This window comes from Bubalus kerabau, chromosome 19 (genome assembly GCF_029407905.1).
Source record: "Bubalus kerabau isolate K-KA32 ecotype Philippines breed swamp buffalo chromosome 19, PCC_UOA_SB_1v2, whole genome shotgun sequence".
In the NCBI taxonomy this organism is placed as follows: Eukaryota; Metazoa; Chordata; class Mammalia; order Artiodactyla; family Bovidae; genus Bubalus; species Bubalus kerabau.
The window spans coordinates 2,866,343-2,880,354 of NC_073642.1; positions in this window are offsets into that span (position 1 = coordinate 2,866,343).

The window sequence follows — 14,012 nt, forward strand, 5'->3', positions numbered from 1 at the left end:
TAATGCTCAAAATTCTCCAAGCTAGGCTTCAACAGTACATGAACCGTGAACTTCCAGATGTTTAAGCTGCTTTTAGAAAAGGCAGAGGAACCAGAGATCAAATTGCCAGATCCGCTGGATCATGGGAAAAGGAAGAGAGTTCCAGAAAAACATCTATTTCTGCTTTATTGACTATGACAAAGCCTTTGATTGTGTGGACCACAACAAACTGTGGAAAATTCTGAAAGAGATGGGAATACCACACCACCTGACCTGCCTCCTGAGAAATCTGTATGCAGGTCAGGAAGCAACAGTTAGAACTGGACATGGAACAACAGACTGGTTCCAAATCCTGAAAGGAGTACATCAAGGCAGTATATTGTTACCCTGCTAATTTAACTTATATGCAGAGCACATCATGAGACACGCTGGGCTGGATGAAGCACAAGCTGGAGTCAAGATTGCCAGGAGAAATATCAATAACCTCAGATATGCAGATAACATCACCCTTATGGAAGAAAGCGAAGAACTAAAGAGCCTCTTGATGAAAGTCAAAGAGGAGAGTGAAAAAGCTGGCTTCAAACTCAACATTCAGAAAACTAAGATCATGGCATATGATCCCATCACTTCATGACAAACAGATGGGTAAAGAGTGGGAAGAGCCACAGACTTTATTTCTTGGGGCTCCAAAATCACTGTGGATGGTGACTACAGCTGTGAAATTAAGCTATACTTGCTCCTTGGAAGAGAAATTATGATCAACCTAGACAGCATATTAAAAAGCAGTGATGTTACTTTACCAACAGAGGTCAGGCTAGTCAAAACTATGGTTTTTCCAGTAGTCATGTATGGATGTGAGAGTTGGACTATAAAGAAAGCTGAGCACCAAAGAAATGATGCTTTTGAACTGTGGTTTGGAGAAGACTCTTGAGAGTCCCTTGAACTGCAAGGAGATCCAACCAGTCTATCCTAAAGGAAATCAGTCTTGAATATTCTTTGAAAGGACTGATGCTGAAGCTGAAAATCCAGTTGTTTGGCCACCTGATGTGAAGAACTGACTCATTTGAAAAGATCCTGATGCTGGGAAAGACTTAAGGCAGGAAGAGAAGGGGACGACAGTGGACAAGATGGTTGGATGGCATGACTACATTCAATGGACATGAGTTTGTGTAAACTCCGGGAGTTAGTGCTGGACAGGGAGGCCTGGTGTGCTGCAGTCCATGGTGTCTCAAAGAGTCATATGCGACTGAGCAACTGAACTGACCTGAACTGCATTTCAGACTCTTTTGCTGACTCTGAGGGCTACTCCATTTCTTCTAAGGCATCTTGCCCAAGATATACCAGTATATCTTGGTAGATATACTGGCTATCTGATTTACGTTTGCCCATTCCCATCTATTTTAGTTCACTGATTCCTATAATATTGAAGTTCAGTCTTGCCATCTCCTGTTTGATGATGTACAATTTCCCTTGTTCATGGGCCCAACATTCCAGTTTCCTAAGGAATATTGTTCTTTACAGCATCAGACTTTACTTTCACCACCAGATTCATCCACAACAAAGCATCATTTCCACTTTGGCCCAGTCGCTTCATTCTTTCTGGAGCTAGTAGTAATTGCCCTCCACTCTATGCCCAGTAGCATACTGAACACCTTCTGACCTAGTGGCTCATCTTCCAGTATCATATCTTTTTGCCTTTTTATACCATCCATGGGATTCTCCAGGCAAGAATACTAGAATGGTTTTCCATTTCCTCCTCCAGTGGACCACATTTTGTCAGAACATTTTACATGACCTGTCCTTCCAGGGTGGTCCTGCATGGTATGGCTCATAGCTTCATTGGGTTACACAGTCCCCTTTATCACGATAAGCCTTTGATCCATCAAGGGGTTATTATTCAGCTATAATTATTTCAATGTTCCTATTTCTTCCTCTACTTCCATCAAATCTCTTTCATCTGCTAGGTGCTTTGATGTTGGGTGCCTATATAATAATTGTTACATCTTCTTCTTAAATTGGTCTTTTAATCATTGTGTGTTGACTTATTTGTCTCTCGTTAACAGTTTTTTTTTTTTTTGTCTTAAAGTCTATTTGTCTAATATAAGTATAGACATTCCTGCTCTTTTGTTGTCATTTGCTTATCTTTTTTCATCTCTTAACTTTCAGCCTATGTATGCACATAAATCTGAGTCTCTTGTACACAGCATATGGTTGAGGCTTGTTGTTTTTTCCATTCACTCACTCTATGTCTTTGAATCATGAGTTTGATTCTTTTACTAAAAGTAATCATTGACATAGGTAAGGACTTACTATAGTCATTTTGTTAATTGTTTTTTGCCTGATTTGCAGTTTTCTTCTCCTCCTGTTCTCTTGAGCTTATAATTCTTTTTGCACTTATATTGTTTATTTTCTCTTCAACTTCTGTGGATCTACCAAGGGTTATTTCTTTTCCATAAGACTTGCATTGAACCACTTATGGTTATAGTGGTCTAATTTAAACTGAGGTTGAATCACAACTTAACTTCAAGTGCATAAAAACTCTACACTTTATCAGTTCAGTCAGTTCAGTCATTCAATCATGTGTCTGACTCTTTGTGACCCCATGAACAGCAGCAGGCTAGGCCTTCCTGTCCATCATCAACTCCCGGAGTCCACCCAAACCCATGTCCATTGAGTTGGTTATGCCATCTAACCATCTCATCCTCTGTCTTCCCCTTATTCTCCTGCCCTCAGTCCTTCTCAGGATCAGGGTCTTTTCAAATGAGTCAGCTCTTCGCATCAGGTGGCCAAAGTACTGGAGTTTCAGCTTCAACATCAGTCCTACCAATGAACACCCAGGACTGATCTCCTTTAGGATGGACTGGTTGGATCTCCTTGTAGTCCAAGGGACTCTCAAGAGTCTTCTCCAACACCACAGTTCAAAAGCATCAATTCTTCGGTGCTCAGCTTTCTTTACAGGTCCAACTCTCACATCCGTACATGACCACAGGAAAAACCATAGTCTTGACTAAATGGACCTTTGTTGACAAAGTAATGTCTCTGCTTTTGCATATGCTTTCTAGGTTGGTCATAACTTTCCTTCCAAGGAGTAAGCGTCTTTTAATTTCATGGCTGCAGTCACCATCTGCAGTGATTTTGGAGCCCCAACAAATAAAGTCTGACACTGTCTCCACTGTTTCCCCATCTATTTGCCATGAAGTGATGGGACCAGATGCCATGATCTTAGTTTTCTGAGTGTTGAGCTTTAAGCCAGCTTTTTCACTCTCCTCTTTCACTTTCATCAAGAGGCTGTTTAGTTCCTCTTCACTTTCTCCCACAAGAATGGTGTCATCTGCATATCTGAGGTTACTGATATTTCTCCTGACAATCTTGAATCCAGGTTGTGCTTCATCCAGCCCAGTGTTTCTCATGATGTACTCTGCATACAAGTTAAATAAGCAGGGTGACAATATACAGCCTTGACGTACTCCTTTTCCTATTTGGAACCAGTCTGTTGTTCCATGTCCAGTTCTAACTGTTGCTTCCTGGCCTGCATACAGGTTTCTCAACAGGCAGATCAGGTGGTGTGGTATTCCCATCTCTTTCAGAATTTTCCACAGTTGATTGTGATCCACAAGTCAAAGGTTTTGGCATAGTCAATAAAGCAGAAATAGATGTTTTTCTGGAACTCTCTTGCTTTATCGATGATGCAGCAGATGTTGGCAATTTGATCTCTGGTTCCTCTGCCTTTTCTAAATCCAGCTTGAACATCTGGAAGTTCATGGTTCACGTGAACCTCATCCTGAAGCTGAAGACTAGCTTGGAGAATTTTAAGCATTACTTTACTAGTGTGTGAGATTAGTACAATTGTGCGGTAGTTTGAGCCTTCTTTGGCATTGCCTTTCTTTGGGATTGGAATGAAAACTGACCTTTTCCAGTCCTGTGGCTACTGCTGAGTTTTCCAAATTGGCTGGCATATTGAGTGCAGCACTTTCACAGCATCATCTTTCAGAATTTGAAATAGAACAACTAGAATTCCATCACCTCCACTAGCTTTGTTCGTAGTGATGCTTCCTAAGACTCACTTAACTTCACATTCCAGGATGTCTGGCTCTAGGTGAGTGATCACACCATTGTGATTATCTGGGTCATGAAGATCTTTTTTGTACAGTTCTTCTGTGTATTCTTACCACCTCTTCTTAATATATTCTGCTTCTGTTAGGTCCTTACCATTTCTGTCCTTTATTGAGCCTATCTTTGCATGAAATGTTCCCTTGTATCTCTAGTTTTCTTGAAGAGATCTCTAGTCTTTCCCATTCTATTGTTTTCCTCTCTTTCTTTGCATTGATCCTTGAGGAAGACTTTCTTATCTCTCCTTGCTATTCTTTGGAACTCTACATTCAAATGGTTATATATCTTTCCTTTTCTCCTTTGCGTTTCGCTTCCCTTCTTTTCACAGCTATTTGTAAGGCCTCCTCAGACAGCCATTTGGCTTTTTTGCATTTCTTTTTCTTGGGGATGGTCTTGATTCCTGTCTCCTGTTCAATGTCATGAACCTCCGTCTATAGTTCATCAAGCACTCTGTCTATCAGATCTAGTCCCTTAAATCTGTTTCTCACTTTCACTGTATAATCACAAGGGATTTGATTTAGGTCATTGCCTGAATGGTCTAGTGGTTTTCTCCATTTTCTTCAATTTCAGTCCAAATTTGTCAATAAGGAGTTCATGATCTGAGCCACAGTCAACTCCCGGTCTTGTTTTTGCTGACTGTATAGAGCTTCCTCATCTTTGGCTGTAAAGAATATAATCAATCTGATTTCATTGTTGACCATCTGGTGATGTCCATGTATAGAGTCTTCTCTTGTGTTGTTGGAAAAGGGTGTTTGCTATGACCATTGCGTTCTCTTGGCTGAATTCTATTACCCTTTGCCCTGCTTCATTCTGTACTCTAAAGCCAAATTTGCCTTTTACTCCAGGTGTTTCTTGACTTCCTACTTTTGTATTCCAATCCCCTATAATGAAAAGGACATCTTATTTGGGTGTTAGTTCTAGAAGGTCTTGTAGGTCATCATAGAACTGTTCAACTTCAGCTTCTTCAGCATTACTGGTGGGGGCATAGACTTGGATTACCGTGATATTGAATGATTTGCCTTGGAAACGAACAGACAACATTCTTTTGTTTTAGAGATTGCATCCAAGTACGGCATTTTGGACTCTTTTATTGACTATGATGGCTACTCCATTTCTTCTAAGGGATTCCTGCCCAAAGTAGTAGATATAATGGTCATCTGAGTTAAATTCACCTATTCCAGTTAAATTCACACATTCCCCCCCCCCCATATGCACTCTTTATATTGTTGATGTCAGATTTTATTTCTATCTATAAATTGTGAGTCTATTAAAAATTTATTATGGTTCAGTTCAGTGCCATTCAGTCGCTCAGTCATGTCTGACTCTTTGCTACCCCATGAATTGCAGCACGCCAGGCCTCCCTATCCATCACCAGCTCCCAGAGTTGACTCAGACTCACGTCTATCGAGTCAGTGATGTCATCCAGCCATCTCATCCTCTGTCACCCCCTTCTCCTCCTGCCCCCAATCCCTCCCAGCATCAGAGTCTTTTCCAATGAGTGAACTCTTCGCATGAGGTGGCCAAAGTATTGGAGTTTCAGCTTTAGCATCATTCCTTCCAAAGAAAACCCAGGGCTGATTTCCTTCAGAATGGACTGATTGGATCTCCTTGCAGTCCAAGGGACTCGCAAGAGTCTTCTCCAACACCACAGTCAAAAGCATCAATTCTTCGGCGCTCAGCCTTCTTCACAGTCCAACTCTCACATCCATACATGACCACAGGAAAAACCATAGCCTTGACTAGACGGACCTTTGTTGACAAAGTAATGTCTCTGCTTTTTAATATGCTTTCTAGGTTGGTCATAACTTTCCTTCCAAGGAGTAGGCGTCTTTTAATTTAATGGCTGCAGTCACCATCTGCAGTGATTTTGGAGCCCCAAAAAATAAAGTCTGACACTGTTTCCCCATCTATTTGCCATGAAGTGATTGGACCGGATGCCATGATCTTCGTTTTCTGAATGTTGAGCTTTAAGCCAACTTTTTCACTCTCCTCTTTCACTTTCATCAAGAGGCTTTTGAGTTCCTCTTCACTTTCTGCCATAAGGGTGGTGTCATCTGCATATCTGAAGTTATTGATATTTCTCCTGGTAATCTTGATTCCAGCTTGTGTTTCTTCCAGTCCAGCGTTTCTCATGATGTACTCTGCATATAAGTTAAATAAGCAGGGTGACAATATGGTTAGAGGTAGTCTTAATAGTTTATTTTTTTTTTTCATTTTTACACTATGTAGCAGAGTTAAACTAATTTATGTGCCACTGTACACTATTAAAACCATTAACACTATTTTGTCTTTGTCTATATATTTACTTTTACAAGTGAGATTTGTTCTTTTATATACTTCTGTGTTTCTTTTTAGTGTTTTTTCTTTTCAACTTGAAGTGCACCCTTAAGGATTTCTTGTAAGTTAGGTCTAGTGCTGACAAACACTCACAATTTTTTTATTTAAATGGGAAAATCTTAATCTCATCTATATTTTTAAAGGACACTTTCAACCAGTTTAATATTCTTGATTGGCAAGGTATTTTTCTTTTATAGTATTTTGAATATCTTTTGTTTCTCTCCTAGACTACAGGATACCAGCCGGTAAATCTGCTTGTAGTCTTTTGTGAATTCCCATATATATCAAGAGTCACTTATCTTTTGAGAATTTTATGGTTCTCACTTTGTCTTTGCCAATTTAATTATAATGGGCCTTGGTTTAGACCTCTTTGGGTTCAATCTATTTGGTAACTCTTGAGCTTCATGAATTCCATTTCACTCTGCAAATTTGGGAAGTTGCCTGACATTAATTTTTTAATTTAAATTTTAATTGGAGGATCATTCAGTTCAGTTCAGTCACTCAGTCCTGTCCAACTCTTTGTTGACCCCATGGACTGCAGCATGCTAGGCCTTCCTGTCCATTGCCAACTCCTGGTGTTTACTCAAACTCATGTCCATTGAGTTGGTGATGCCACCCAACTATCTTGTCCTCTATTGTCCCCTTCTTCTCCCATCTTCAATCTTTCCCAGCATCAGGGTCTTTTCCAATGAGTCAGCTCTTTGTATCAGGTGGCCAAAGTACTGGAGTTTCAGCTTCAGCACAGTCCTTCCAATGACTATTCAGGACTCATCTCCTTTAGGATAGACTGGTTTAATCTCCTTGCAGTCCAAGAGACTGCCAAGAGTCTTCTCCAACACCACAGTTCAAAAGCATCAATTGTTTGGTGCTCAGCTTTCTTTATAGTTCAACTCTCACATCCATACATGACTACTGGAAAAACTATAGCCTTGACTAGATGGATCTTTGTTGGCAAAGTAATGTCTCTACTCTTTAATATGCTGTCTACGTTGGTCATAACTTTCCTTCCAAGGAGTAAGTGTCTTTTAATTTCATGGCGGCAGTGATTTTGGAGCCCAGAAAAATAAAGTCTGTCACTGTTTCCACTGTTTCCCCATCTATTTTCCATGAAGTGATGGAACCAGATGCCTTGATCTTAGTTTTCTGAATGTTGAGTTTTAGGCCAACTTTTTCACCCTCCTCTTTCACTTTCATCAAGAGGCTCTTTAGTTTTCTTCCCTTTCTGCCATAAGGGTGGTGTCATATGCATATCTGAGGTTACTGATATTTCTCCCGGCAATCTTGATTCCAGGTTGTGCTTCATCCAGCCCAGCGTTTCTCATGATGTACTCTGCATATAAGTTAAATAAGCATATAATATTATGATGGTCTGCCATATATCAACATAAATCAGCCATAGGTACATATATGTCCCCTTCCCTCTTAATCTCCCTCCCCTCTCTTCACCATCCCACCCCTCTAAGTTGTCATACCACTCCAGGTTTTGGTTCCCTGTGTCATACAGCAAATTCCAACTGGTTATCTTCTTTACATATGGTAATGTATGTTTCAATGCTACTCTCTCAAATCCTTCCACCTTCTCTCTCCCTTACTATTTCCAAAAGTCCATTCTCTATGTCTGCATTTCCATTATTGCCCTGTAGATAGGTTTGTCAGTACCATCTTTCTAGATTCCATATATGCACGTTAATATATGTTAGTCTTTCTTTTTCTTTTTTTTCTTCTTTTTTTTTAATTTTAGTTTTTTAAATATAAAATGATTATATTTTATTATTTTTTATTTTTTATTTTTTATTTTCTTCTGACTTACTTCATCTTGTTTAATAGGTTCTAGGTTCATCCACCTCTTTTAAAGTGACTCAAATACATTCCTTTTTATAGGTGAGTAATATTCCATTGTATATATGTACCACAACTTCTTTATCCATCCATCTGTCAATGGACATCTAATTTGTTTCCATGTCCTAGCTAAATAGTGCATCATCAAAAAGTCTGCAACCAATAAATATTGAAGAGGGTGTGGAGAAAAGGAAACCCTTTTTTTCTGTTGGTGGGAACTCAAATTGATACAGCCACTATAGAGAACAGTATGGAGACTCCTTAAAATCTAGGAATAAAACTACCATATCACCCAGCAATCCCACTACGAGGCATATACCCTGAGTAAACCATAATAATAAAAAAAAAAAAACCCACATGTACCCCTACATTCGTTTCAGCCTTTATATTTTAAAACAACTTCTCTTTCTTTTTCCCTTCCCTTTCTGGGATTCCCATAATACAAATATCGTCCCATGTGATGGTGTTCCATTCTCCCATAGGCTTTCATCTTTTAAATTTTTTTTTCCTTTTTTTGTTCCTCTGACTGAATACTTTTAAATGACTTATCTTCAAAGTCACCAATTCTTTCTTATGTTTGACTGAGTGCATTGGTGAAGTTCCCTATTGAAAATTGTAGTAATAGTTGTATTCTTTAGCTCTAAAATTTCTGTTTGATTTTTTCTTGTTTTTATTTCTTTTTTGTTGTTGTTGTTGTTGTTGAACCTCATTTTGTTCATGTACTATTTTTTAGGTTTTATTCAGTTGTTTATGCATCTTCTCTTTTAGTTCTCTGAGTTTCTTTAAAATATTTTGAGTTCTTTATCAAGTTGTTGTTAGGGCTCCATTTCTTTAGGGTTAGTTATTATGACTCTGTTCATTTCCTTTGATAGTGTTCAATATCTCTGATTATTTGTGATCCTCATATCCTGGTATTGATATCTCCACATTTGAGGAAGTTGTCACTTCAAGCCATTAGAGCTTGGCTTGGAAGAAAAAGTTATTCATCAGCCAGTTCAGCCTGGGATTGTGGAAGGGCCAGTTCTTAGCATCCATGGGCAGTTGAAGCAAACTGCCAATACCCTGATGTTGAGTGAGGACACTTGCTGGGCTCTGAGATGAGGGAGGGTTGGGTCTGGCCTTATAGTTGGGCAGGGCTGCAGTCTGGCCTCTTTGGCTGGGCGAAACTCATGAAGGGCTCCTTGTTCTAGCAATACTCCTAGCAAGGGCCCTCGATGGACAAGGCTGCTGTTAGGGGTACAGGACTTCTGTCAAGATTATCAGCATCAGTTGCAGTAAGCCCATAACCCTTTTCCTTGTTCCTACTGTCCATGAGTGGTACATCAAAGACAGTTCCCTCAGTGTTCCATGTGGGAGAAGAGAGGAACATACCTCACAAACAATGTCCTGAAACCCTGGGGAAGTGGACGTAGGTCTTAGTTTCTGTTTCCTAAACGGGAGAAATCATGGCCAAAGAGATCCTTCTCAGCATATTGCTGTTTCAGCTCAGGGAAGGAATGAGAGTGTACAAAATGAAACGTTTACTCTAACCCTTCTTGATGTGTTTTTCTTGTCCTTTTGTGCCCCACCAGTGTACTATCGGAGAGGGCAATGGCACCCCACTCCAGTACTCTTGCCTGGAAAATCCCATGGATGGAGGAGCCTGGTAGGCTGCAGTCCATGGGGTTGCGAAGAGTCAGACACGACTGAGCGACTTCACTTTCACTTTTCTCTTTCATGCATTGGAGAAGGAAATGGCAACCCACTCCAGTGTTCTTGCCTGGAGAATCCCAGGGATGGGGGAGCCTGGTGGGCTGCTGTCTATGGGATGGTACAGAGTTGAACATGACTGAAGCGACTTAGCAGCAGCAGCAGCAGCAGCAGCAGTGTACTATAGCCTTGCACTTGAGGTGTCAGACTCTCTTTTCATTTGTGTATAGTTGCTAAATTGTTCTTCTGTGAGGGAACTAGGCCCAAGATACCTCTTTGCCATGTTGCCAGTGTCACCTTAGATTAGCCATCAGCCTTAAAATGAGTATCTATGCTGATAATAAATATGTTCTATTATGCCACCATCCAACTTTGGAAGAATGGAGGCTTTCAAATGTTGATAGAACTGAAATATTACCTGAGATATGAATTACCAAGGTATTAGAGTCATTGAAAATTCTCTAAAAATTTATATTACTCTTTATAAAACCCATATTGGGAAAAAGTTATCTTAAAAAAGAAATTGCAGACCAAATTGTGAAAAGAGCTACAAAGTTTTGGACTAGAAAAATTAAATTTCTGTTACTCCTACCCAGAAACTCCAATTCATAATTTCAAAAATATCTATTTAAAATTTAAAAATTTTAAATTTAAAAATTATAAATCAAGGGTAAATAAGAACAACATGGGAAAATGGAAATTACATGATGGGAATTTTTCCTTACAATTTTTCAATTGTATAATTGTGTGGCTTTTTCATGCCACTGATCAACTCATTCAGAGGGAATATGCTAATTATTTTGGAATCTTGCAACGCTTATATAGGGCTAAATAATTTAGAAGATAATACAAAGATATGTTGCTTAAAAAAATACTTTACGACTAACTCCTAGGAAAGCCATCTACATCCAATATTACCTGGAATATGGTGGCAAATAGACTTGATCAAGATTAGACCTTTAGAAGGTATCAAATATTTTTAGTAATGCTGAGTATGACGTTTAGATGGCCAGACAAGTTTCCATAGGCCAGACAAGTTTCCATAGGCTAAAACTGATGCCCAAGTATATTATCTATAACACTATATAAGATCTATATAGATCTATAACATCTAAAATATATCATCTCAACTTTTGGAATTCCTAAATATCTAGAATCCAATAAATTGCTTCTATATTCTTTGTAATTTAGTAGCTATGTAACATCCTTCAAATACTCAAAATTTGCCTACTTCTTACCATTTCCAGTTCCTAAAGAGTGGAATAAATGAACCATATCCTAAAATTTATTTGGCTCAGTTACATTAAACCACTCACGGTGACCCAAAGCCTTACCATTGGTTTCACCGAAATTAGATTAACTCTCTCTAGTAAGCATAGTATTTCTCAAATATCATTTAGAAGATGTTTGTATTTAGAGATTAAGCCTAATCCATTTTCTGATGTAAAAAAAAGTAGTCATGATCAAATATAATACTTAAAGATTTTTTGGCCTTCCTGGACTTATTTTGCCATCACTATAGCCAGATGCTATAAAAATTCCACTGAGGAGGTGTGTCATCAATACTGAACAGGAAATCTGGTATATATCAAATTGTTCCAATATCTCACCAGAGAGGTTTATTGATAATTCACCCTGCCATCAAGGTAAAGAAGAAACCCAAGTAGAGGCATATTTCTCTTGTGAGATCAACACCTATGTTTGAGTGGACCTCAATTCCCATTAAGAAAAAGGTGAAAGTGAAAGTCACTCAGTCATGTCCAACTCTTTGTGACCCCATGGACTGGTCCATGGACTTCTCCAGGCCAGAATACTGGAGTGGATAGCTGTTCCCTCCTTCAGGGGATCTTCCCAGCCCAGGGATAGAACCCCAGGTCTCCCACATTGCAGGCAGATTCTTTACTCTCTGAGCCACCAGGGAAGCCCATTAAGAACTTTAAGGTTAAATTCTCTAGATAGTAACTAAAAAGTTTCTCTGATGGACAAACAGCAGGAGAGATAGATTGCTGTATTACTTAATTATCTCGACCATTTATAATTTTGATATTTATCCTATTTCACGTTAGTTGAGCATGAAGCTTATGGTGTTAGTCATTCTTCCTTTAAAACTGAGTATATTAACCTCAAGGAATTTTGAATTGATTACAAATGTTCTAAAAATGGAGTGGAAACTCTAGAAACATCTATTTTGTCATAACACTTCATATACTTCAATTGGAAGAATGGAAAATGTCCAAGTCCCATCAACTATCAGTATTACCCAAATAAAGCAATCAAGTGTCACCCTTTGTGTTACTGAATATACCAATGGGAAGAATTTTTTAACCCATCAAACTAAATACAAGTATATTCAAACTGAAAGTCCCTGAACAATAACACAAAACTCCATCTGCTCTCTGGCTGCCACTGGAGTCCAGTTTAACATAACTGAAATTAATGTCAATGAGAAAGAAATATACCCAGCCCAAATAATAAAAGGTAGTTCCTTGCAAAGTCCCAAAATGTATCATCCTATTAAAAATAAGCCTACCTGGTTTAGAACTTGACCATCTCCATTACCCATACTTAAGGTTCCTAGGATCATCAAATGAATTATTTCTTTTAATATTACTACTTCTAATTTGAGTCAATTAAATTCTACTTGTATGCAATAAGCTTTATCATTATGAAAAGCTTTTATATGAATATTAAAATGGTGTCATGATCAAACTAAATAGATTTACTAAATACTATGTTTATAAATAAATAGAAACTGAGGCCACAATTGCAAACTCTACTGATATAGAAATAAAGACAAACATACTTATTGTCTTAGAACAATTGCAGAAAGATGTAACTCAAATGCAAACAGGGTGGAATCAAACCTAATACACAATACAGCAATAGAGAAAAGTGAAAATAGAATTGAGAAATAACTTGACATCTGGGAATGAAACCTGCTGGGAAAAAAAAAAATGTAGCCAAATATTTTTCACAAACCTTCACTCATATAACTGAATAACAATTAGTTATCCAACAACTGCAGAACTGAAATACAAATTTTCACCTATTTAGGGCAATAGTTAGATTTGGGCATGTTACCGTATATGAAGAGATTAAGTAATATAAAAAGATTTATCATAGATGGAAGAGCTGAAACTTAGCAATCGCAGATTGAAACTTCTGAAAACTACAAAAGCTAACTTAACTAAAAGATACAAGTTTCCTCCTGTACATATTTGAAATATGTTAAATGGGTACCTGTCCTTCAAGGAGATATATTTGAATTGAGACAACAGAACCTTAAGAAAAACATTTGTGTCTATACCAATTTATGTGCTTATAAGTGAAGAAAATGTTCATCCATTACGCTTTGTTTAATGATTTATAATTCCTAATAGTGTTGCAGATTTGGGTTCTATCCTTGGCTTTTTTTTTTTTTTTTCTCTCTCTCTCTTTACTTATTACAGTAAGATATACTGCTAGGAATTACACCTTCACATTAAGTGGCAAATGGCAGCCTTAGCCATAAATTCATTCCAAATGTATCACTGGCCAAAGCAGTTTGGTTTATTTTTTTAATCAGCCTGAATATTGATATGAAAGTGAAAGTCACTCAGTCATGTCTGTGCCACCCCATGGACTGTAGCCTGCCAGGCCTTCTCTGTCCATGGGGATTCTCCAGGCAAGAATACTGGAGTGGGTTGTCATGCCCTCCGGATGGAACCCAGATCTCCCACATTGCAGGCAGATTCTTTAACAGCTGAGCTACCAGGGAAGCCTGAATATTGATATGGGATAATCTTATCGATTTGACTGATCTACTTGATGTCATCTTATGACAAAATAATCGTTGCTTATTATTTGAATCTCACTTGATAATTGTTAAGAAAATTTTTATTAACCGGTATATAGAAGAATGTTTGCTACTCATCCAGGTCTCTATACATGACTAAAACCAATATTTATATAATATCAAAGAAAGAAATGAACGTGAAATTGCTCAGTCGTGTCTGACTGTTTGCAACCCCATGGACTGTAACCTACCAGGCTCCTCCATCCAGGCAAGAGTACTGGAG